Source organism: Tamandua tetradactyla, chromosome 7 (assembly GCF_023851605.1).
Source record: "Tamandua tetradactyla isolate mTamTet1 chromosome 7, mTamTet1.pri, whole genome shotgun sequence".
Taxonomy (NCBI): Eukaryota; Metazoa; Chordata; class Mammalia; order Pilosa; family Myrmecophagidae; genus Tamandua; species Tamandua tetradactyla.
Genome location: NC_135333.1, coordinates 39,092,664 through 39,115,921, shown reverse-complemented (window position 1 = coordinate 39,115,921; position 23,258 = coordinate 39,092,664). Strand labels below are relative to the sequence as shown.

The window sequence follows — 23,258 nt, the reverse complement described above, 5'->3', positions numbered from 1 at the left end:
TGGATGCAGGGTTCTCCAGAAGAGGCCAATAGAACGTTTCAGAAATTGCACATAATACCTCTTCCCCACCTTAAAGAGGGGGGGTATTATAGGTTTTGCTGCACCTCCTAACACGTGGTTAGCTGCCCTGACCTGCACTAGTGGAGGTAAAAGAGACAGCAGCTAACTCCAGGCAGTCCCTGATGAGCTTGTGCTTCAGCCCACAGTCATTCTTTGTGGTGCTGCCGCCATCCTTGGCCCTGCCAGGCCATACTCAACTCTGCTTCCTCCTGTCTGAGTCTTTCCCCTGGGACCCCTCCACCAGGCTTTTGCTCACCTCTCCTGCTAGGCCTGACTCATCATGCAAGAGTTGGGTCACACATCTGCTGCTGGCCTTCCCTGGTGGCCCCACCCCCAACAGACCTGAGAGCCCATCTGGGTTCCTCCCTTCCCAGAGGATTCTGTCAGTGTGTCCTCATCATCAGAGGACATCAGTTATTCCTTCATTCCTTTCTCTGCTCATCTATCAAACATATCTTAGAGTCTGCCCCTTGCCAGGCTCTGTTGAAGTACTGGGGACACCAAGATGGGGCAGATGCTGTCATCATCCTACAAGCCACGTTCTCCTGCAGAGACCAGCATGGCCACAGGGCACTCTGAGTAGGGTTAGAAAATGTTGAATGCCATCAGAAGACTCCAAATTAATTTCTATAGGGGACTGGGGAGGGAGAGAGCTGGTTTACATCTAGAAGGGCTGGAGGAATAGGTAGGACTTCGCAGAGGAATATGATGAGGAGTCAGCAGGCGGGTACTATGGGGGCAGACCTGAAAGCAGGAATGTCCTCAGTGCCCAGGAGGTCTGTTTGGACTGAAGAGGACTGTATTGATGGGGATAACTAGACATCGGGTCAAAGGCAGATGTTGGAGCCTGATCCTTGAAGGCCTGGAATGCAGGCTGTGAAATTTGAACTTTATTCTTAGGCACTTGGGAACCATGGAATATTTTTGAGCTGGAGAGTGACTTGATTGGTTTTTTTTTTTTTTCCTTCTTAAGAAAAACCTGCCTAGGAGGTATAAAGCCAACTTCTAGCCAAGGCTAAGAAGTGAACCAAGCACCCCTGTGGCCCCAGGTCCAATATGACTCGAGAGACCATCAGTTCCATTTATGGTTATGTGTGAGCACCGACTGTGTGCACAGTGAGGCCCTACCTGGCTTACAGCCCAAGGCTTCTAAGCACCCTTCTGCTCTCCTGTGGGGTTTTATTGCACCCTTAATGTTCAGGAAGGTTTCCTGGGCAAATTCTCTTTATTCTCCCAAGTATATCCTAGCCTATTATTGTACATTTATACAATTAGTGTAATTACATCTAACTACATAATTAATGTAAATATGTGTAATGGCTTAAAAGAACTTGCAATTATCATATGCACTGGGGTAAAAATTTTGATTAAAGTTTTTCTACAAAGAGAGCTGGGAAGAGTTGTGCTGCCAGATACATGGGCTTTGCGGCTGTCCTTTGAACCTGGTAAATGAAGAGTTTAAGAGCACTTGAAGACTAGACATCTGCGTCAGAGAGAAAGAGAAAATCGTAACAATGGCCACAGAAAGAAAAACCAGTTACCCAAGAGGAGTGACTGACATCCATCAGAACAGCAGCCAGAAGGACTGCAGAGGAATCTGTGCCAGCTGCCATGGGAAGGCGTTTTATACACAGTTAAGTTGCTCTTCAAGAGCAAGTGCAAAATACAGATACTTTTAGACAAAAAATAAGAGCTTTATTACCCACAAACTGTCAATAAAAGAGCTACTCACCAAGAGAGACAGATCAAGATGGCAGCTTAGTGAGGTGTGGGATTTAGTTCATCCTCTGAGGAACTAGTAAATAGCCAGGAACAGTACAGAACAACTGCTGGGGCCACATTTGTGACTGGACACACAGCGTACGCCAGTCTGGACAAGCTGAACCAGCTACAATCCCACCCAGAACTGTGATTCCCCCAAGCTGCAGAGGCCAGTGCCCCTCCCCAACAGGCTGCTTCCCAGAGGGGAAAGGAAAGAGACTTTACTAACAGCAAAGGGCTGAGCTCAACCAAGCTCCAATTGTGGACTTAATTAACAAATTCTGAACACTAAAAATAGGCTCCCAGCTCAGCTGAACCTTGAGTAAAAGCTGAGGGTGCTGGTTTTTGCCCTGCCATAGATGGGGCTGGGCTGACAGAAAAAGGAAGAAAGAAAAAAAAGAAAAAAAAAACAGGTTTTTTTTGATCAGACAGCACAAAATACTTGAAAGTGTCTGGGCCCTGAAGGAAAGGAGGGGACACATAGGACCTGGAGATACCCAGAACAACGTACCAAATTAAGCTCTTGATGGGCAAACCTGAGGAACAGGGGTCTTGCTCTGAAAAGGATTTTTTTTTTTCTTTTTGTGGCTGTGTTTCTATGGGTTGACTATTCTTTGGATACAACTGCAAGGCTTCTCAGGCTCCAACTGTCCCAGGCAAGGGTGGAATTAAGCTTGTCTGGGAGACGAAGAGGCTGGTCAGGTGAAAGGAAGTAATTCCCTGGAGGCTGTACCTTCCCCAGGAGAGGGGTGGTGCCCAGCTCAGGTAGAATCCCTCCCTCAAGGAGTTCAGACCCCAGGGACTGGAAAACTGAAGTGATTAAAGCCAGCCTACAACCTCTCCTCTGTCTCAACCACACCCCAGCAGGAAGAGTTTGCTGAAGTTAAAGGAACCACATCACTTTATGCTGGTGGGAGGCATAGGCAAACAAAGACACATACTGGGCAGGATAGGAAAAACACAGTCTAGAGGCTTTATAGGAAAGTCTTTCAACCTCCTGGGTCTCACCCTTTGGGAAAAATGACACAGATGACTCTTTCCTACTAAAAGGAGACCAGTCTGGACTGGGAAAATCTGACAGAGGCCTATATTATCTAAGTAGACCCTCCTAAGGGGAAAAAAAGGGTATCATACAGGCAGGGCAAGAAAACGAGAACTGAAAACTTTGGATCTGTTAAACAAAACCCAAGCTAGAGGTCTAGAATAAGCTGAATTGAATGCCAAAGAACAGATGGACAACAAAGCCATCCAGCAAGAAAATCCTAGGTAAAAAAGTGAAAACAATCTCCAAAATTAATTAATTAAGGAAATTAAATGTCTAGATGCCAGCAAAAAATAATGAATCATTGAAGATATGACCCAGTTAAAGGAACAAACCAACAATTCTAATAAGATACAGGAGTTGAAACAATTAATTCAAAGTATTCAAACAGACATGGAAAACCTCAATAAAAATAAAATCATTGAATTGAGGGAGGATATAAAGAAGGCAAGGGACAAACAAAAAGAAGAAATTGAAAGTCTGAAAAAAACAAATCACAGAACTTATGGGAGTGAAAGGCACAGTAGAAGAGATGAAACAAACAATGGAAACCTACAATATTAGATGCCAAGTGGTAGAAGATAGGATTAGTGAACTGGAGGATGGGACATCTGAAATCCAACAAGCAAAAGAAAATACAGGGAAAAGAATGGAAAAATATGAGCAGGGACTCAGGAAATTGAATGACAGTGTGAAGCACACCAATATACGTGTTGTGAGTGTCCCAGGAGGAGAAGAGAAGGGAAAAGGAAGAGAAAAACTAATGGAGGAAGTTATCACTGAAAATTTCCCAACTCTTACGAAAGACTTTAAATTACAAATTTAAGAAGTGCAGCGTACCCCGAACAGAATAGATCCAAATAGACATACTCCAAGACACTTACTAATCAGAATGTCAGATGTCAAAGAGAAAGAGAGAATTTTGAAAGCAGCAAGAGAAAAGCAATCCATCACATACAAAGGAAGCCCAGTAAGACTATGTGTAGATTTCTCACAGTAACCATGGAGGTGAGAAGACAGTGGTATGACATATTTAAGGTACTAAAAGAGGAAAACTGCCGACCAAGAATTCCATATCCAGCAAAATTGTCCTTCAAGAAAGAGGAGGAAATTAAAACATTTTCGGACAAAAAAATCACTAAGGGAATTTGTGGCCAAGAGACTGGCTCTGCAAGAAATACTAGAGGAGGGAGTACTAGAGACAGATAGGAAAAGACAGGAGGAAGAGGTGTGGTGAAGAGTATAGAAGTGAAGACTATCAATAACGGTAAAAAGAAGAAATATCAGATATGACATGGAAAATCCAAAAGACAAAATAGTAGAAGAAAGTACTGCCCTTAAAGTAATAACATTAAATGTGAATGGATTAAACTCCCCAATCAAAAGACATAGACTGGCAGAATGGATTAAAAAAAGGACCCATTTATATGCTGTCTACAGGAGACACGTTTTAGACCCAAGATAAGCATAGGTTGAAAGTGAAATGTTGGGAAAAGATATTTTATGCAAACAACAATCAGAAAAGAGCAGGAGTACCTATACTAATATCCAACAAATTAGACTTCAAATGTAAAACAATTTAAAGAGACAAAGAAGGACATATGTGTTAATAAAATGAACAATTCAACAAGAAGACATAACAATCATAAATATTTATGCACCAAACCAGCATACTCCAAAATACAAGAGGCAAACACTGAAAACACTGAAAAGAGAAATAGACACATCTCACTCTTATCAGTGGACAGAACATTTAGACAGAGGATCAGTAAAGAAGCAGAGAATTTGAATAATACAATAAAGAAACTAGTCTTAAACAGATATTTATAGAACATTACACCCCACAACAGCAGGATACACATTTTTCTCAAGTACTCATGGATCATTCTTAAAGATAGACCATATGCTGAGTCACAAATCAAGTCTTAATAAATTTAACAAGATTGAAATCATACTAAACACTTTCTTAGATCATAAAGAAATGAAGTTGGAAATGAATAATAGGCAGAGGGCCAGAAAATGCACAAATATATGGAGGCTCAACAACACACTCATAAACAGCCAGTGGATCAAGGAATAAATTATAAGAGAAATCAGTAAATATCTCTAGGCAAATGCAAATGAAGACACAACATATCAGAATTTATGGGATGCATCAAAAACAGTGCTAAGAAGGAAATTTATTGCCGTAAATGCCTATATCATAAAAGAAGAAAGAGCAAAAAATGAGGAATTAACTGTTCACTTCGAAGAACTAGAGGACACACAAATTAGCCCCAAAGCAAGCAAAAGGAAAGGAATAATGAAAATTAGAGCAGAAATAAATGAAATTGAGAACATGAAAACAATTGAGAAAATCAACAAAACCAAAAGTTCGTTCTCTGAGAAAATCAATAAAATTGATGGACCTTTAGCAAGGTTGAGAAAAAGAAGAAGAGAGAATGCGAATAAATAAAATCAGAAATGGAAGAGGGAACATAACCACTGACACTGCAAAAATAAAGGAGTTGATGAGAGGATACTATGAACAACTTTATGCTAATAATCTAGACAACGTAGATAATATGGACAACTTCCTAGACAGACATGAACAACCAGCATTGACTCGAGAAGAAATAGACAGCCTCAACAAACCAATCACAAATAAAGAAATTGAATTAGTCATTAAGAAGCTCCCCAAAAACAAAAAAGCCCAGGACCAGATAACTTCACAAGTGAATTCTGCCGAGCATTCAAGAAAGAATTAGTACCATTTCTGCTCAAACTCTTCAAAAAAAATTGAAGAGGAGGGAAGGCTACCTAACTCATTCTATGAAGCCAACATCACCCTCATACCAAAGCCAGACAAAGATACTACAAGAAAAAAATTACAGCCCAATCTCTCTAATGAACATACATGCAAAAATCCTCAACAGAATTCTTGCAAATTGAATCTAGCAGCACATTAAAAGAATTCATCACCATGACCAAGTAAGAGTCAACCCAGGTATGCAAGGATGGTTCAACATAAGAAAATCAATTAATGTAATATACCGTATCAACAAATCAAAGCAGAAAAACCACATGATCATCTTGATTGATGCAGAAAAGGCATTTGACAAAATTCAAAATCCCTTCTTGTTGAAATACTTCAAGTGATAGGAACAGAAGGGAACTTCCTCAGCATGATAAAGGAAGCTGTGAAAAACCCACAGCTAACATCATCCACACTAGGGAAAAACTGAAAACTTTTCCCCTAAGATCAGGAAAAAGACAAGGATGTCCACTATCACCATTGTTATTCAACATTTTGTTGGAAGTTCTAGCCAGAGCAGTTAGACAAGAAAAAGAAATCAAGGCGTCAAAATTGGAAAAGAAGAAGTAAAACGCTAACTGTTTGCAGGTGATATGGTACTATATGTCAAAAACCATGAAAAATCCACAGCAAAATTATTAGAGCTAATAAATAAGTACAGCAAAGTGGCAGGTTACAAGATCAACACTCAGAAATCTGTAGTGTTTCTGTACACTTGTAATGAGCAATCTGAGGGGGAATCCAAAAAAAAGTTCCATTTACAATTGCAACCAAAAGAATAAAATATTTAGGAATAAATCTAACTAGTGAGACAAATGACATTTATAAAGAAAACTAGAAGAAATTGCTAAATGAAATCACAGAAGACCTAAGTAAATGGGAGGGTGCACCATGTTCATGGATTGGAGGACTATAGTTAAGATGTCAATTCTACCTAAATTGATTTATAGATTCAATGCAATACCAATGAAAATCCCCCACACTTACTTTTTGGATATAGAAAAACCAATAACCAAATTGATCTGGAAGGGCAAGGTGCCCCGAATAGCTAAAAATATACTGAGAAAGAAAAATGAAGTTGGAGCTCTCACACTACCTTACTTTAAGGCATAATACAAAGCTGTAGTGGTCAAAACAGCATGGTACTGGCATAAAGATAGATATTCTGACCAAGGGAATAGAATAGAGTATTCAGATATAGACCATCTCATCTATGGACAATTGATCTTTGATAAGGCAGTCAAGACAGCTCACCTGGGACAGAAGTGTCTTCAATAATGCTTGGAGAACTGGATATCCACATGCAAAAGAATGAAAGAGGATCCATACACAAAAATTTATCTCAAAGTGGATCAAAGACTGAAACATTAAATCTAAGACCATAAAACTTTTAAAAGAAAATGTAGGGAAATAGCTTATAAATCTTATAATAGGAGGCAATTTCCTAGATCTTACACCCAAAACATGAGCATTGAAGAAAGAAATATATAAATGAGAACTCCTGAAAATTAAACATTTTTGTGCATCAAAGAACTTTGTCAAGAAAGTAAAAAGACAGCTTACACAATGAGAGACAATATTTGGAAACGATATATCAGATAAGGGTCTAGTAACCAACATATATAAAGATATTGTTCAACTCAACAACAAAAAGGCAAAGAACCCAATTACAAAATGGGCAAAAGACATGAACAGACACTTCTCAGAAGAGGAAATACAATTGGTTAAAAGGCACATGAAAAGATGCCGAACTTCCCTAGCTATCAGGGAAATGCAAATCAAAACCACAATGAGATATTGTCTCATGCCCACCAGAATGGCCATTATCAATAAAACAGAAAACAATAAGTGCTTAAGAGGATGTGGAGAAAGAGGCACGCTTATCCACCATTGGTGGGAATGTCAGATGGTACAACCACTGTGGAAAGCAGTTTGGTGGTTCCTCAGAAAGCTGAGTCTAGAATTGCCATATGATCCAGCAATACCATTGCTAGGTATCTACTCAGAGGATATAAGGGCAAGGACACAAACGGATATTTGCACACCAGTGTTTATAGTAGCATTATTTACAATTGCAAAGAGATGGAAACAGCCCAAATGTCCATCCACAGACGAGTGACTAAACAAGCTGTGGTATATACATAATGATGGAATATTACACAGCTGTGTGACAGAAGAAAAGTGATGAAGCATGTAACAACATGGATGGACCTTGAGGACATTATGCTGAGTGAGATTAGCCAGAAACAAAAGGACAAATACTGCATGGTCTCACTGATATGAAGTAACAATGAATGAACTAGGAGAATTTTAGTTAAGAACAGAGGCCATCAAGAAATAGAAATAGGGTAGATTTTGGGTAATTGGAGCTGAAGGGATATAGATTGTACAACAGGACTGATTGTAAAAATTCCAAAATGGATAGCACAATACTACCTAATCATAGCAAAATAATGTTAGTACACTGAATGAAACTGAATGTGAAAATGATAGAGGGAGGGGGGCTGGGGGCACAAATGAAACCAGAAGGAAAGATAAAGACTGAGATGGTATAATTTAGGAATGCTTAGAGTGTACAATGATATGATTAAATGTACAAATTAAAAAATGTTTTTGCATGAGAAATAACAAAGGAATGTCAATTTTGCCAGATGATGAAAATAGATGGTAATTCGTATTTTAAAACTTTAACTTATGTGTGAGACTAAAGCAAAAAATGTTTATTTGGTACAAAATTTATATTTTGACTAGTGCATTTCCTAATACAACTTATATTGACAGTGTAATTGAACATCTTAAGTCCATGCAACCTTGAATAGGGCATGAGATTTTGTAGGTTTGTCCAGAGTGATGCCCTGAAAAATCCCAAAGTGATTTGAACAGTGAATAAAAAGTATTTGTGAAGTCCCCTTGGGGGAATGGTGAATGAGGGGGAAAATTCAGCTTCCCCATTTGGGAGGATCCTTGATATTCTCGCAAGCAGTGGGGACACCCCTTCAATCTTGGGGCTTGTCCCTATGTAATTTGTCCCCTCAAAGAATATACTACGCCTACTTAAAATTATAGTCAACCCCAGAGAACCTCTTTTGTTGCTCAGATGTGGTCTATCTCTCTCCCAGCCAACACAGCAAGCAAACTCGCCACCCTCCCCCCTCTCTACATGGGACATGACTTCCAGGGGTATAAACCTCCCTGGCAATGTGGGACAGAAATCTTAGAATAAGTGGGACTCAGCATTAAGGGATTGAGAAAACCTTCTCAACCAAAAGGAGGAAGAGAGAAATGAGACAAAATGAAGTGTCAGTGGCTAAGAGATTTCAAACAGAGTCAAAAGGTTATCCTGGAGGTTATTCTTATGCATTTTATAGATATCCCCTTTTTAGTTTAAGGTGTATTAGAGAGGCTAGAGGAAAGTGCCTGAAACTGTAGAGCTGTATTCCATTAGCCATGTTTCTTGTGGATGAATGCATAATGATACTGCTTTCACAGTGTGACTATGTGAGTGTGAAAACCTGTGTCTGATGCTCCTTTGATCTACAGTATTGACAGATGAATAAAAAAATATGGATTAAAAATAAATAATAGGGAGAACAAATGTTAAAATAAATTAGAAGATTAAAATACTAGTGAACAATGAAAGGGAGTCGTAAGAGATAAAGAAAAACATAGGGAGTACAAAGGTTAAAATCTATTGAGTAGATGGAAATACTAGTGGTCAATGAAAGGGAAGGGTAAGAGGTATGGTATGTATGAGTTATTTCTTTTTTCTTTTTATTTCTTTTTCTGGAGTGACACAAATGTTCTAAAAAGTGATTGTGATGATGTGTATACTAATGTGTGATGATATTTTGTACACCATTGAGTGTACCCCATGCACAGAACGTTTGTATGTGAAGGATGTTCAGTTTTACATGTTGTTTGGGTTTGATAATAAAAGTAGATTTTAAAAAAAGAGCTACTGGTGACTGTGCTTTAGCGAGAAGGCAAAGGAAGACAAGAAAAGAAGCAAGAGGGCTTAAGAAACCACAGTGAATACAGGGATTGCTGAATTCCTAAATTCACTGCAAAAAGTAAAGAGTTCTGATTTTTCACAACAGGTAAGGGGATAATTTTAGGCAATAATAGCAAGTTGGTGGGGAGTTTTTAGAGGATATTAGAACATGCAAAGGTCCATGTTACATTTGAGAGAATGAAAGAAATACTAACTATAGACTGCACTGGAATAATGCACAATTAGCATAATGCTTTAAACGTTTAGACTAGCTACTAAGATGAATAAAATTCCACCTATAATGTCCAAATCAGCAGAGGAAAAAGCAAATATAGGACTTTTTTTTTTTGCAAGCAAACAGCAAAGAGGGGGGAAGGAAAAAGAAAAATGAGAAACTGAAAATACAGAACAAAATGAAGGAATCGTTCCAACTGTATCAGTCACCACAATAAGTAGCAGATTTCTTTTCAATAGCAAAAATTGAAAGAGACTCAAAAGTATACAGAAAAGTTGGCAATATAGGAATGAGAAAGATATATAAATATGAAAGGAATATCCATCAAAATAATTTAAAAATCATGAACTCATGTCTCCGTAACAGCATATTTTTAAAGAAAGTATATAGACAGATAGATAGATGGCAGAATTATAAGGCAAATTTAACAAACCCACGAAACAGTTGGAGTTTAGAACACACTTCCATAGCAACTAGTAGATCAAGCAGAGAGAAAAGATTTGACTGAGCTTCTAGCATAAATAGGGCAGCTGATTGGAACTGAAGCTTTCCCTAAACTTCGTACCAATACTGAGTAGGTTTTACTTTGCTAAGGCTGCCAGAATGCAATATACCTGAGATGGATTGGCTTTTTTTTTCTTTTTTTTTTTTTTAGGTGGGAGAGATTGGCTTTGTTTTTTTGTTAGTTTGTTTTTGGGTTTTTTTGCATGTGCAGGCCCTGGAAATCTAACCCAGGTCTCTGCCATGGCAGGCAAGAACTCTGCCTGCTGAGCCACGGTGGCCCACCCCCGGGGTTGCCTTTTATAAAAGAGAATTTTTTAGTTACAGCCTTACTAATTTGGTAAGGCACAGCAGCAACATCTGCTGGGCTTCTTTCCTGGCTTCTGGGTTCAAACAGCTTTCCCTGGGGCGGTTCTTTTGTGCATCTCCAGATGTCTGGGTCTGAGGCAGCTCTGATTTCGGAGCTGTGCTGTGCTGGCTGTGATGAGGTCCTTCTCTCTCACTTCTGACCTCTCCTTTCAAGCCTGAAACGTTAATATTGCAACAGTAAAAATGTCAGAATAGAATGTAAATATTCTATGTCCCAATAATGTATAAAAGAGTCATCTAGCAAATTGAGAGGAAACTATGGGGAAGAAGGTGGAGGAAGGCTGGAATAAGCTCTCCGATCGCCTCATCTGCAGCAGGTGGGAATCAAAGCTGATAAATCGAGTGGGAGAACTATATTTAACAGAATAGAAGTAAAAATTGGAAAGAAGGGATAAAGAATCACTATTTTCAGATGATGTGACTTTATACCTAGAACATGCAAGAGAATTGATTAAGAAACTATTACAATCAGAGATTCAATGTGCAGACAGGTTATTAAAATCAGTATATAAACATTGGTGAGCTTGTATATACACATAGTAACCTGTTCTAGATAGCCCCATTTGTAATAGCAACAAAAAAGATAAAATGCCTAGGAATGAACCTCATAAAAATGTTGCATACCTGTATGAGGAAGAATTTAAACACTGCTGGGGAAAGAAAGAACAGATACACCATAATTTTGGATAGAAAAATTCAACCTTATAAATTAACAGTACTTCCTAAGTTGATATATAATTTTTTAACATTGTTCCAGTAAATACGTCTATCAACTGATCCCCTCCTTGTTTATTGCCTGAGATGATTCTATATTTCATATGGGAAAATGAACCAGCAAGAAGAGCCAAGGAAACATTGAGCAGGAAGAACAATAAAGGGATTATCCTATTAGATATTAAAAACATACTTAAAGCCTCATAACCAACAAGTGGAACAGCAGTTCATGAAACAGGCAGACAGAGTTAAGGAACAGAATAGAAGGCCCAGAAAGTCCCAAATACACATTATAATTTAGTATATAATTGAAGTGGCACCTTAGTCAGTAGAAAGCAGAAAGATAGAATTTTCAATAAATGGTATTTGAACAAATTGGTGGCCATATGGAATGAAAATGAATCTGTAGTTCACACCATTATGCCAGGAGTCCAAATGGATCAAAACTTTAGACGTAAAAAGTAAAACTATAGGTACTAAGATAAAACATAAGCAAATTCCTTTATAATCTCAGAGAATCTAGCCAAGACACGGAAATCCAAACACAAATCAAGAAAGTATTGATGCATTCTATTGTATATAATTATCTTTAAAGCTTACATGACCATAAAATCCAGCCACAGTGGAACATAATTTCCTACTCCTTCATTCTGTCTTGTGCATACTAACTCCCTTCCAAGGATGACAGTATGGAAATGAGGAAAATTAGTAACTTTACCTGAGAAAACCTCACAAAAGCACCTCAGCCAGTAATTGAGGTCAGCATCAACAGTGAGAAGTCATACTGACAGCATGTACTCTTGATACGAGGTGATGAGAATGGCGCCTCACCTCTTTGATTTCCCTAAACACCAATAGCTCCACAGTAGGCATGAAAAAAAAAAAAAGCACCAAAAGGACATTCTACAAAATACAAGACCAGCAGCCCTCAAAACTGTCAATGTTATCATAAACAAGGAAAGTCTGAGAATTGTATTGATAGCCGAGAAGAATCTAAGGAGTCATGACAACTAAATGTATAATGTGGTCTCTGGATAAAACCTTGGAATAGGAGAATGCAAGTAGGTACAAACTAAGGAAATCCAAATAAACTTGGGACTCTGGTTAATAAAAATGTGTCAGAATTGGCTCATTGGTTGTGACAGAGGTACCAATGTAATGTTAACAAAAGAAAGAACATGTACGGGGTATACTGGGTCTAGCAGTAATACACTTGCAATTTTTCTGTAAATCTAAAATTATCCTAAAATGAGTAGATTAAAAGATAAGCAGTAAACTTGGAAAATATATTTTCAAGTCATGTTCCAAATAAATATTTATCCATTAATTCAACAGATACTGACCGAGCAGATGCCGAGCAGGCACTGGGAATGCAGGAGGAAATAGAACATGACCCCCTGCCTTTACAGAGCTTATGTTCTAGTGGACTTATTTCCCCTAACGTATAAAGAACACCAGTAGAAATCAAGGAGAAAGAGATTTATATGCCCCCCCAAAAAATGGGCAAAATGTATGAGCAGAAAGTTCAAAGAAAAGAAAACATGAATGACTCTTAAAAACAGGAAAAGACATTAAAATTCACATATAATAGAATTACAAATTAAGATTATACTCGGATATCATTTTTCACTTATAAGAGCAGCAAAATTCCAAAAGCTTGGTAACCTGTGGGTGAATATGGAGTAATTGGGAGAGTACAAATTCGCGTAACCCCTGTGGAAGGCAACAGATAATGTCTATTAATAATACCAATGGATTTATCCTATGCTCAGCAGTTCCACCTTTGGGAATTTGTCCTGAAGCTGTACATGCTCACATATGAAACGGAATGTGCGGTTTCATTCATTGTAACATTTTATTTGATAGTAAAGATTTAAAGGAATTCAAGATACCATCAGTAGGCGATTAGTTAAATAAAATGTGGTACGTTCCTATAAAGGCACACCATATAACTGTATAGCAGACTGAACACATTTAATTCTGCTCCCTCTCAAACCCCCACCAAAACTACCACACATGGATTTTTTTAAAACACATATTTTATTGTGAAATATATGTTCAAAAATTTGAAAAATTTCAAAGTACATTTTTATGGCAATCGGCTTTTTCTTTTTTGTGAAAAATAACGTATATACAAAATGATAAATTCCAAAGCACATAGCAGATTTCAGAGTTTGGTATGGGTTACAATTTCACACTTTCAGGTTTTTACTTTTAACTGCTCTAAAATATTGGAGACTGAAAGAAATGTCATTATGATTCAGCGCTCATACTCATTTGTTAAACCCTGCCTTCTCTATATAACTCTATCATCACCCCTGATCTTTCTCCCACTTTTTAGGATTATTTGGCCTATGCCACATGGATGTTTTTTAAAGGCCAATGGTAACTCATACAGAAGAGGAGGCAGCAGTAATATGGTGGTACCTGACTTAAATGATTGACTGCAGAATGCTGAATTCTAAACTAGCAGTCGGGAAAGCTCTCAAAAGGCTCAGGAACTAGTATGTCTGTAAGTGAGGAGGAAGGCTGGGTAAAGAAAGGAAGGTTTGATGAAAGCTTTTGAGAAGGAATTAGATTACTGGACTTCCTCCATCATTCGACTTTCAATCAGCCCTTAGCTCATTGTGGCACAAGTCTAGGATTTTATACTCAGGAAAGGGTGAAACAAAAGATTTCTGGCCTGGGGGACTCTGGGCCCTGTACTGAAAATGAGAATTAATAACTGAATACTGGATAATGAGGCTCTTGCTCCCTTTCCCTACTTGGCTTGCAGAATGTTGGCAGCCAAACCGCCTACTCCAGATGGGACTCTAGAAAGGCTAGTCTCTGGAGAGTCTGACCAACTCAAGAGGAAAGAAGCAAATATACTGACACTGCACCCACAGGAATGGATTAAACTTACTTAGCAGAAATACAAAAACCAATAATCAGATTTATTTGGAAGGGCACGGTGCCCCAAATAGCTACAAATATCTTGAGAAAGGAAAATGAAGTGGTGGGAGGTCTCACACCACCTGACTTTAAAGCATGTTACAAAGCTACAGTGGTCAAAACAGCATGATACTAGCATAAAGCTAGATATACTGACCAATGCAATTGAATTGAATCTTAAGAAATAGATCCTCGCAAGTATGGAAAGTAGACCTTTGGTAAGGTGGTAAAGTCAAGTCAACTGGACAGAGGAGCCTCTTCAACAAATGGTGCTTGAAGAACTGGAATTCACATTCAAAAGAATGAAAGGGGTCCCCTATCTCAGACATTGTACAAAAATTAACTCAAAATGGATCAAAGACCTAAACATTAGAACTAAGACCATAACTAGGTGAAAATATAGGGAAATATCTTAAAGATCTTGTTGTAGGAGATGGTTTCCTAGACCTTACACCCAAAGCACGAGCAATGAAATAAGAAATAGAAAAATGGGATCTCCTCAAAATTGAATACTTTTGCGTGTCAAAGGACTTCGTCAGAAAAGTAAAAAGGCAGCTTATCAACCTACACGATGGGAGACAATATTTGGAAACCACATATCGAATAAGGGTTTAATATCCAGAATATATAAAGAGACCCTACCACTCAACAACAAAAAGACTAAATAACCTAATTTTAAAATGGGCAAAAGATACAGAGAGACACTTTTCCAAAGAGGAAATACAAATGGCTCAAAAGCATATGAAAAGATGCTCAGCTTCACTAGCTAATAGGGAAATGCAAATTTTCAAAACCATGAGATATCTCACATCTACCCAAATGGCCATTGTCAAAAAAACCGAAAACTATAACTGCTGGAGAGGATGTGGAGAAAGAGGTACACTTATTCACTGTTGGTGGGAATGTAGAATATTGCAGCCACTCTGGAAGGCAGTTTAATGGTTCCTGAAGAAGCTAATTATAGAACTGCCATATGGATGTGGTTCAGCAGTGCCATTGCTAGGTGTTTACTTGGAGTATCTGAAAGCAAGGCCGCTAGCACACATTTGCAAAATGATATTTATAGTGATATTATTCATGATTGCCAAGAGACGGAATCAGCCCAAATGTCTGTTAATGGATGAGTGATTAAATAAACTGGTATTTATGCTGTGGAATAATACCCACCAAGAAGATGGAAGTCATGATGCATCAAAAATGTGGATGGACCTTCAAGACATTATGTTGAGTGAAATAAGCCAGAAATGAAAGGACAAATACTATGTGATCTCACTATATAGCATGAACTAACTAGAATGAGTAAACTCTGTGAGTTAAAGTTCAGAACACGGGTTATCAGGAGATAGAGAGTAGAGATTGGCATTTGATGCTGAAGGAATACACAAATGTCAACAAGATTGAATGTAAAAATTCAGAAATGGGAGACTTCCGGAGAAGATGGCGGCTTAGTAAGACACGCAGGTCTTAGTTCCTCCTCCAGAACAGCTACTAGGGGAGTAGAAACGATACAGAACAGCTCCCGGAGCCATGACAGAGATCAAGAAGACAGCGTACCCCATTCTGGAAGGGCTGACTGGCTGGGAAAACCCGCTCCGATGAGATCGCCGAGGGGCGCAGGCTTCCCCGGGCCGGGGCGGCAAGCGGCCGGAGTCCCTCCCTTCCTCCTGCCTGGGCCAGCTGGGAGAATTGGACAGGCAGTCCCCTCAAGCCGTGGCGGCTGGCGCCCCCCCCCCCCCCCACAGCGAGAGTTTTCCAAAGTTAAAGGACCCACAGCACCTTTTACTGGTGGGACCCACAGACAAACGAGTACCACAAACGCCACCTACTGGGCAGGATAAGAAAAACAGAACCCAGAGATTTCACAGAAAAATCTTTCAACCTCTTGGGTCCAACACCAAGGGAAATCTGACTAAATGCCCAGACGCCAGCAGAAGATAACGGATCACGCTCAGAAAATTGAAAATATGGCCCAGTCAAAGGAACAAACCAATAGTTCAAATGAGATACAGGAGCTGAGACAACTAATGCTGAATATACGAACAGAAATGGAAAACCTCTTCAAAAACGAAATCGAAAAATTGAGGGAGGACATGAAGAAGACATGGGCTGAACAAAAAGAATAAATAGAAAAACTGAAAACACAAATCACAGAACTTATGGAAGTGAAGGATAAAGTAGAAAAGATGGAAAAAACAATGGATACCTACAATGATAGATTTAAAGAGACAGAAGATAGAATTAGTGATTTGGAGGATGGAACATCTGAATGCCAAAAAGAAACAGAAACTATCAAGAAAAGAATGGAAAAATTTGAACAGGGTATCAGGGAACTCAAGGACAATATGAACCGCACAAATATACGTGTTGTGGGTGTCCCAGAAGGAGAAGAGAAGGTAAAAGGAGGAGAAAAACTAATGAAAGAAATTATCACTGAAAATTTCCCAACTCTTATGAAAGACCTAAAATTACAGATCCAAGAAGTGCAGCGCACCCCAAAGAGAATAGACCCAAATAGGCGTTCTCCAAGACACTTACTAGTTAGAATGTCAGAGGTCAAAGAGAAAGAGAGGATCTTGAAAGCAGCAAGAGAAAAACAATCCATCACATACAAGGGAAACCCAATAAGACTATGTGTAGATTTCTCAGCAGAAACCATGGAAGCTAGAAGACAGTGGGATGATATATTTAAATTACTAAAAGAGAAAAACTACCAACCAAGACTCCTATATCCAGCAAAATTGTCCTTCAAAAATGAGGGAGAAATTAAAACATTCTCAGACAAAAAGTCACTGAGAGAATTTGTGACCAAGAGACCAGCTCTGCAAGAAATACTAAGGGAGCACTAGAGTCAGATACGAAAAGACAGAAGAGAGAGGTATGGAGAAGAGTGTAGAAAGAAGGAAAATCAGATATGATGTACATAATACAAAAGACAAAATGGTAGAGGAAAATATTATCCAAACAGTAATAACACTAAATGTTAATGGACTGAATTCCCCAATCAAAAGACAAAGACTGGCAGAATGGATTAAAAAACAGGATCCTTCTATATGCTGTCTACAGAAAACACATCTTAGACCCAAAAATAAACATAGGTTGAAAGTGAAAGGTTGGGAAAAGATATTTCATGCAAATAACAACCAGAAAAGAGCAGGAGTAGTTATACTAATATCCAACAAATTAGAATTCAAATGTAAAACAGTTAAAAGAGACAAAGAAGGACACTATATACTAATAAAAGGAACAATTAAACAAGAAGACATAACAATCATAAATATTTATGTACTGAACCAGAATGCCCCTAAATACGTGAGGAATACACTGTAAACACTGAAAAGGGAAATAGACACATATACCATAACAGTTGGAGTCTTCAATTCACCACTCTCATCAATGGACAGAACATCTAGACAGAGGATCAATAAAGAAATAGAGAATCTGAATATTACTATAAATGAGCTAGACTTAACAGACATTTATAGGACATTACATCCCACAACAGCAGGATACACCTTTTTCTCAGGTGCTCATGGATCATTCTCAAAGATAGACCATATGCTGGGTCACAAAGCAAGTCTTAACAAATTTAAAAAGACTGAAATCATACACAACACTTTCTCAGATCATAAAGGAATGAAGTTGGAAATCAATACTGGGCGGAGTGCCAGAAAATTCACAAATACGTGGAGGCTCAACAACACACTCTTAAACAATGAGTGGGTCAAGGAAGAAATTGCAAGAGAAATTAGTAAATACCTAGAGGCAAATGAAAATGAAAACACAACATATCAAAACTTATGGGACGCAGCAAAGGCAGTGCTAAGAGGGAAATTTATTGCCCTAAATGCCTATATCAGAAAAGGAGAAAAGGCAAAAATTCAGGAATTAACTGTCCACTTGGAAGAACTGGAGAGAGAACAGAAAACTAACCCCAAAGCAAGCAAAAGGGAAGAAATAACAAAGATTAGAGCAGAAATAAGTGAAATTGAAAACATGAAAACCATAGAGAAAATCAGTAAGACCAGAAGTTGGTTCTATGAGAAAATCAAGATTGACAAAAAGATGAAGAGAGAGGATGCAAATAAATAAGATCAGAAATGGAAGAGGAGACATAACTACTGACCTCACAGAAATAAAGGAGGTAATAACAGGATACTATGAACAACTTTACGCTAATGAATACAACAATTTAGATGAAATGGACGGGTTCCTGGAAAGACATGAACAACCAACTTTGACTCAAGAAGAAATAGATGACCTCAACAAACCAATCACAAGTAAAGAAATTGAATTAGTCATTCAAAAGCTTCCTAAAAAGAAAAGTCCAGGACCAGACGGCTTCACATGTGAATTCTATCAAACATTCCAGAAAGAATTAGTACCAACTCTGCTCAAACTCTTCAAAAAAATCGAAGTGGAGGGAAAACTACCTAATTCATTCTATGAAGCCAGCATCACCCTCATACCAAAGCCAGGCATAGATATGACAAAAAAAGAAAACTACAGGCCAATCTCTCTAATGAATATAGATGCAAAAATCCTCAATAAAATTCTAGCAAATCGTATCCAACAACACATTAAAAGAATTATACATCATGACCAAGTAGGATTCATCCCAGGTATGCAAGGATGGTTCAACATGAGAAAATCAATTAATGCAATACACCATATCAACAAATCAAAGCAGAAAAATCACATGATCATCTCAATTGATGCAGAGAAGGCATTTGACAAGATTCAACATCCTTTCCTGTTGAAAACACTTCAAAAGATAGGAATAGAAGGGAACTTCCTTAAAATGATAGAGGGAATATATGAAAAACCCACAGCTAATATCATCCTCAATGGGGAAAACTTGAAAACTTTCCCCCTAAGATCAGGAACAAGACAAGGATGTCCACTATCACCACTATTATTCAACATTGTGTTGGAGGTTCTAGCCAGAGCAATTAGACAAGAAAAAGAAATACAAGGCATCAAAATTGGAAAGGAAGAAGTAAAACTATCATTGTTTACAGACGATATGATACTATACGTTGAAAACCCAGAAAAATCCACAACAAAACTACTAGAGCTAATAAATGAGTACAGCAAAGTAGCAGGCTACAAGATCAACATTCAAGAATCTGTAGCATTTCTATACACTAGCAATGAGCAAGTTGAGGGGGAAATCAAGAAACGAATTCCATTTACAATTGCAACTAAAAGAATGAAATACCTAGGAATAAATTGAACTAAAGAGACAAAAAACGTATATAAAGAAAACTACAAAAAACTGTTAAAAGAAATCACAGAAGACCTTAATAAATGGAAGGGCATACCGTGTCCATGGATTGGAAGACTAAATATAGTTAAGACGTCAATCCTACCTAAATTGATTTACAGATTCAATGCAATACCAATCAAAATCCCAACAACTTATTTTTCAGAAATAGAAAAACCAATAAGCAAATTTATCTGGAAGGGCAGGGTGCCCCAAATTGCTAAAAACATCTTGAGGAAAAAAACAAAGCTGGAGGTCTCGCGCTGCCTGACTTTAAAGGCATATTATGAAGCCACAGTGGTCAAAACAGCATGGTATTGGCATAAAGATAGATATATCGACCAATGGAATCGAATAGAGTGCTCAGATATAGACCCTCTCATCTATGGACATTTGATCTTTGATAAAGCAGTCAAGCCAACTCACCTGGGACAGAACAGTCTCTTCAATAAATGGTGCCTAGAGAACTGGATATCCATATGCAAAAGAATGAAAGAAGGCCCGTATCTCACACCCTATACAAAAGTTAACTCAAAATGGGTCAAAGATCTAAACATTAGGTCTAAGAGCATAAAACAGTTAGAGGAAAATGTAGGGAGAGATCTTATGAATCTTACAATTGGAGGTGGTTTTATGGACCTTAAACCTAAAGCAAGAGCACTGAAGAAGGAAATAAATAAATGGGAACTCCTTAAAATTAAACACTTTTGTGCATCAAAGAACTTCATCAAGAAAGTAGAAAGACAGCCTACATAATGGGAGACAATATTTGGAAACGACATATCAGATAAAGGTCTAGTATCGAGAATGTATAAAGAGATTGTCCAACTCAATAACAAAAAGACAGCCAACCCAATTACAAAATGGGAAAAGACTTGAACAGACACCTCTCAGAAGAGGAAATACAAATGGCCAAAAGGCACATGAAGAGATGCTCAGTGTCTCTGGCCATTAGAGAAATGCAAATCAAAACCACAATGAGATATCATCTCACACCCACCAGAATGGCCATTATCAACAAAACAAAATGACAAGTGCTGGAGAGGATGCGGAGAAAGAGGCACACTTATCCACTGTTGGTGGGAATGTCAAATGGTGCAAACACTGTGGAAGGCAGTTTGGCAGTTCCTCAAAAAGCTGAATATAGAATTGCCATACAACCCAGCAATACCATTGCTGGGAATATACTCAAAGGACTTAAGGGCAAAGACACAAACGGACGTTTACACCCCAATGTTTATAGCATCGTTATTTACAATTGCAAAGAGATGGAAACAGCCAAAATGTCCATCAACAGACGAGTGGCTAAACAAACTGTGGTATATACATACGATGGAATATTATGCAGCTTTAAGACAGGATAAACTTATGAAGCATGTAATAACATGGATGGACCTAGAGAACATTATGCTGAGTGAGTCTAGCCAAAAACTAAAAGACAAATACTGTATGGTCCCACTGATGTGAACCGACATTCGAGAATAAACTTGGAATATGTCATTGGTAACAGAGTCCAGCAGGAGTTAGAAACAGGGTAAGATAATGGGTAATTGGAGCTGAAGGAATACAGACTGTGCAACAGGACTAGATACAAAAACTCAAAAATGGACAGTACAATAATACCTAATTGTAAAGTAATCATGTTAAAACACTGAATGAAGCTGCCTCTGAGCTATAGGTTGTTTTTTTTTTTTTGTTTGTCTGTTTTTCTTTTTTTTCTTTTTCCTTTTTTTTTACTATTATTATTACTTTTATTTTTTCTCTATATTAACATTCTATATCTTTTTCTGTTGTTTTGCTAGTTCTTTTCCTAAATCAATGCAAATGTACTAAGAAATGATGATCATGCATCTATGTGATGATGTTAAGAATTACTGATTGCATATGTAGAATGGAATGATTTCTAAATGTTGGGTTAATTTTTTTTTCTTTGATTAATAAAAAAAAGTGAAAAAAAATTCTCATATGGATAGCACAGTATTGTGTGATGGTAGCATAATGCTGTAAGTATAATGAACAAAGCTGAGTGTGAGTATGGTTGAAAGTGGAGGGCTAGGGGGGCTGTCTTTCCAGAAGGAAAGATTGAGTATTAAAACAAGGACTGTATAACTTAGCAAAACCTAGAGCGGATAATGATGGGGATTAAATGTACAAATATAAGAAAGTTTTTACATGTCAATATTGCAAGGTGTTAAAAATGGGATGCTATATGGAAAAAATACAATTCATGCAAATTAGGGTCTATTGTTAACAGTAGCATTGTAATATTCTTTCATTAATTGTGACAAAGGCAATATACCAAAGCTAAATGTCACTAAGAGGGGGATATAAAAGCAGGGGTATGGAATTCTTGTTGTTTTTTCTCCTTTTCTTTTCCTCTTCTTTCTTTGTGGAAGAAATGAAAATATTTTCATATAGATCATGGTGGTGAATGCATAACTATGTGATTATACTGGCAGCTATTGATTGTATACCTAGATTGGATTGTAAGGTGTGTGAATGAAACTGTCTTAAAAATAAACAGAAAGATACAAGTGTTGGAGAGGAAGATATATATAGAGAGAAGTAGAATGGTGCAGCCCCTCTGGAGGGCAGTGAGGTGGTTCCACAGGAGGCAAAGTATAGAGTTGCTGTATGATCCTGAATAGACATTTGCGCAGTGGTGGTTATGGCAGCTTTATTCAGAATTTGGTAAGGGGTACATAACCTGATAATCAGAAGGGCGAGCTGTGGTGTATACATATGACTGAATATCGAGCAGCTGCGGGAGCATCATGCCTTATGATGAAGTTGTGAGATGTCCACCTAGGTGAAAGAACCTTGAGGACTTTATGTTGAGTGAAATAAGCCAGAGATGAGAGGACAAATACTGTATGGTCTTACTAGTAGTATAAACTAACTGTAAGGAACAAACTCTGAGAATTGAATTTGAGAGCATAGGTTATCAGGGGATATAAAGACAGAGATTGGGTAATCAATGATTAAGGAGTATAGAATGTTGACTAAAGTTCATTGTAAGGGTTCCTGGAATATAAGCTCTTATAGCAGTTACATCTATTCCTAAGTTTTGACTGTTATTTCTAAATTTTGAAATGCTCTGCTCTTTGTGAATAACCTGATCTTTGTGTATAACCTGATAGTTCCCTGAACTTTGGGTATTTCTGTGACACCTGAGACCCAAGAGTTATCAAGTTCTGCCACTCAGAAAGTCAGCATTACTCCATACAGCAACTGTTAAAGAATCTGAAAAATAGCTCAAACTTCAGAGATGTGAATAAAATGGACCCAGTTAGGACCAAGGTAACTCAGAAGATAGGGCAAAGGATGATATTGCCTGTACTTTAAAAACTCCCCTTCTGTGTGAGATCAAAGGAAGAGTTTATTTATTTTATCCAAAATTTAAACTTTTTGTAGCACACTATCTAATTTAACCTGTCTGGTCAGTTTATTTAAACAATATAATTACATGAACCTAGAATAGAGGTAAAAAAAGAACATGACCATTTCTAGGGTATGTAACAAGCTTCAAACTCTCACATCATCCTTTTGGGAACCTCAAACTTGACAAGGCCTCTCACATGCCTCCACTTCTAA

General features: G+C 37.9%; 1 protein-coding gene across 2 annotated transcripts in view; it reads left to right on the top strand.

Moving 5' to 3' along the window:
- Positions 1 to 23,258, top strand: part of PHF21B (PHD finger protein 21B) — a 139,819-nt gene that overhangs the window by 86,938 nt on the left and 29,623 nt on the right. The gene's annotated exons all lie outside the window — the stretch shown is intronic.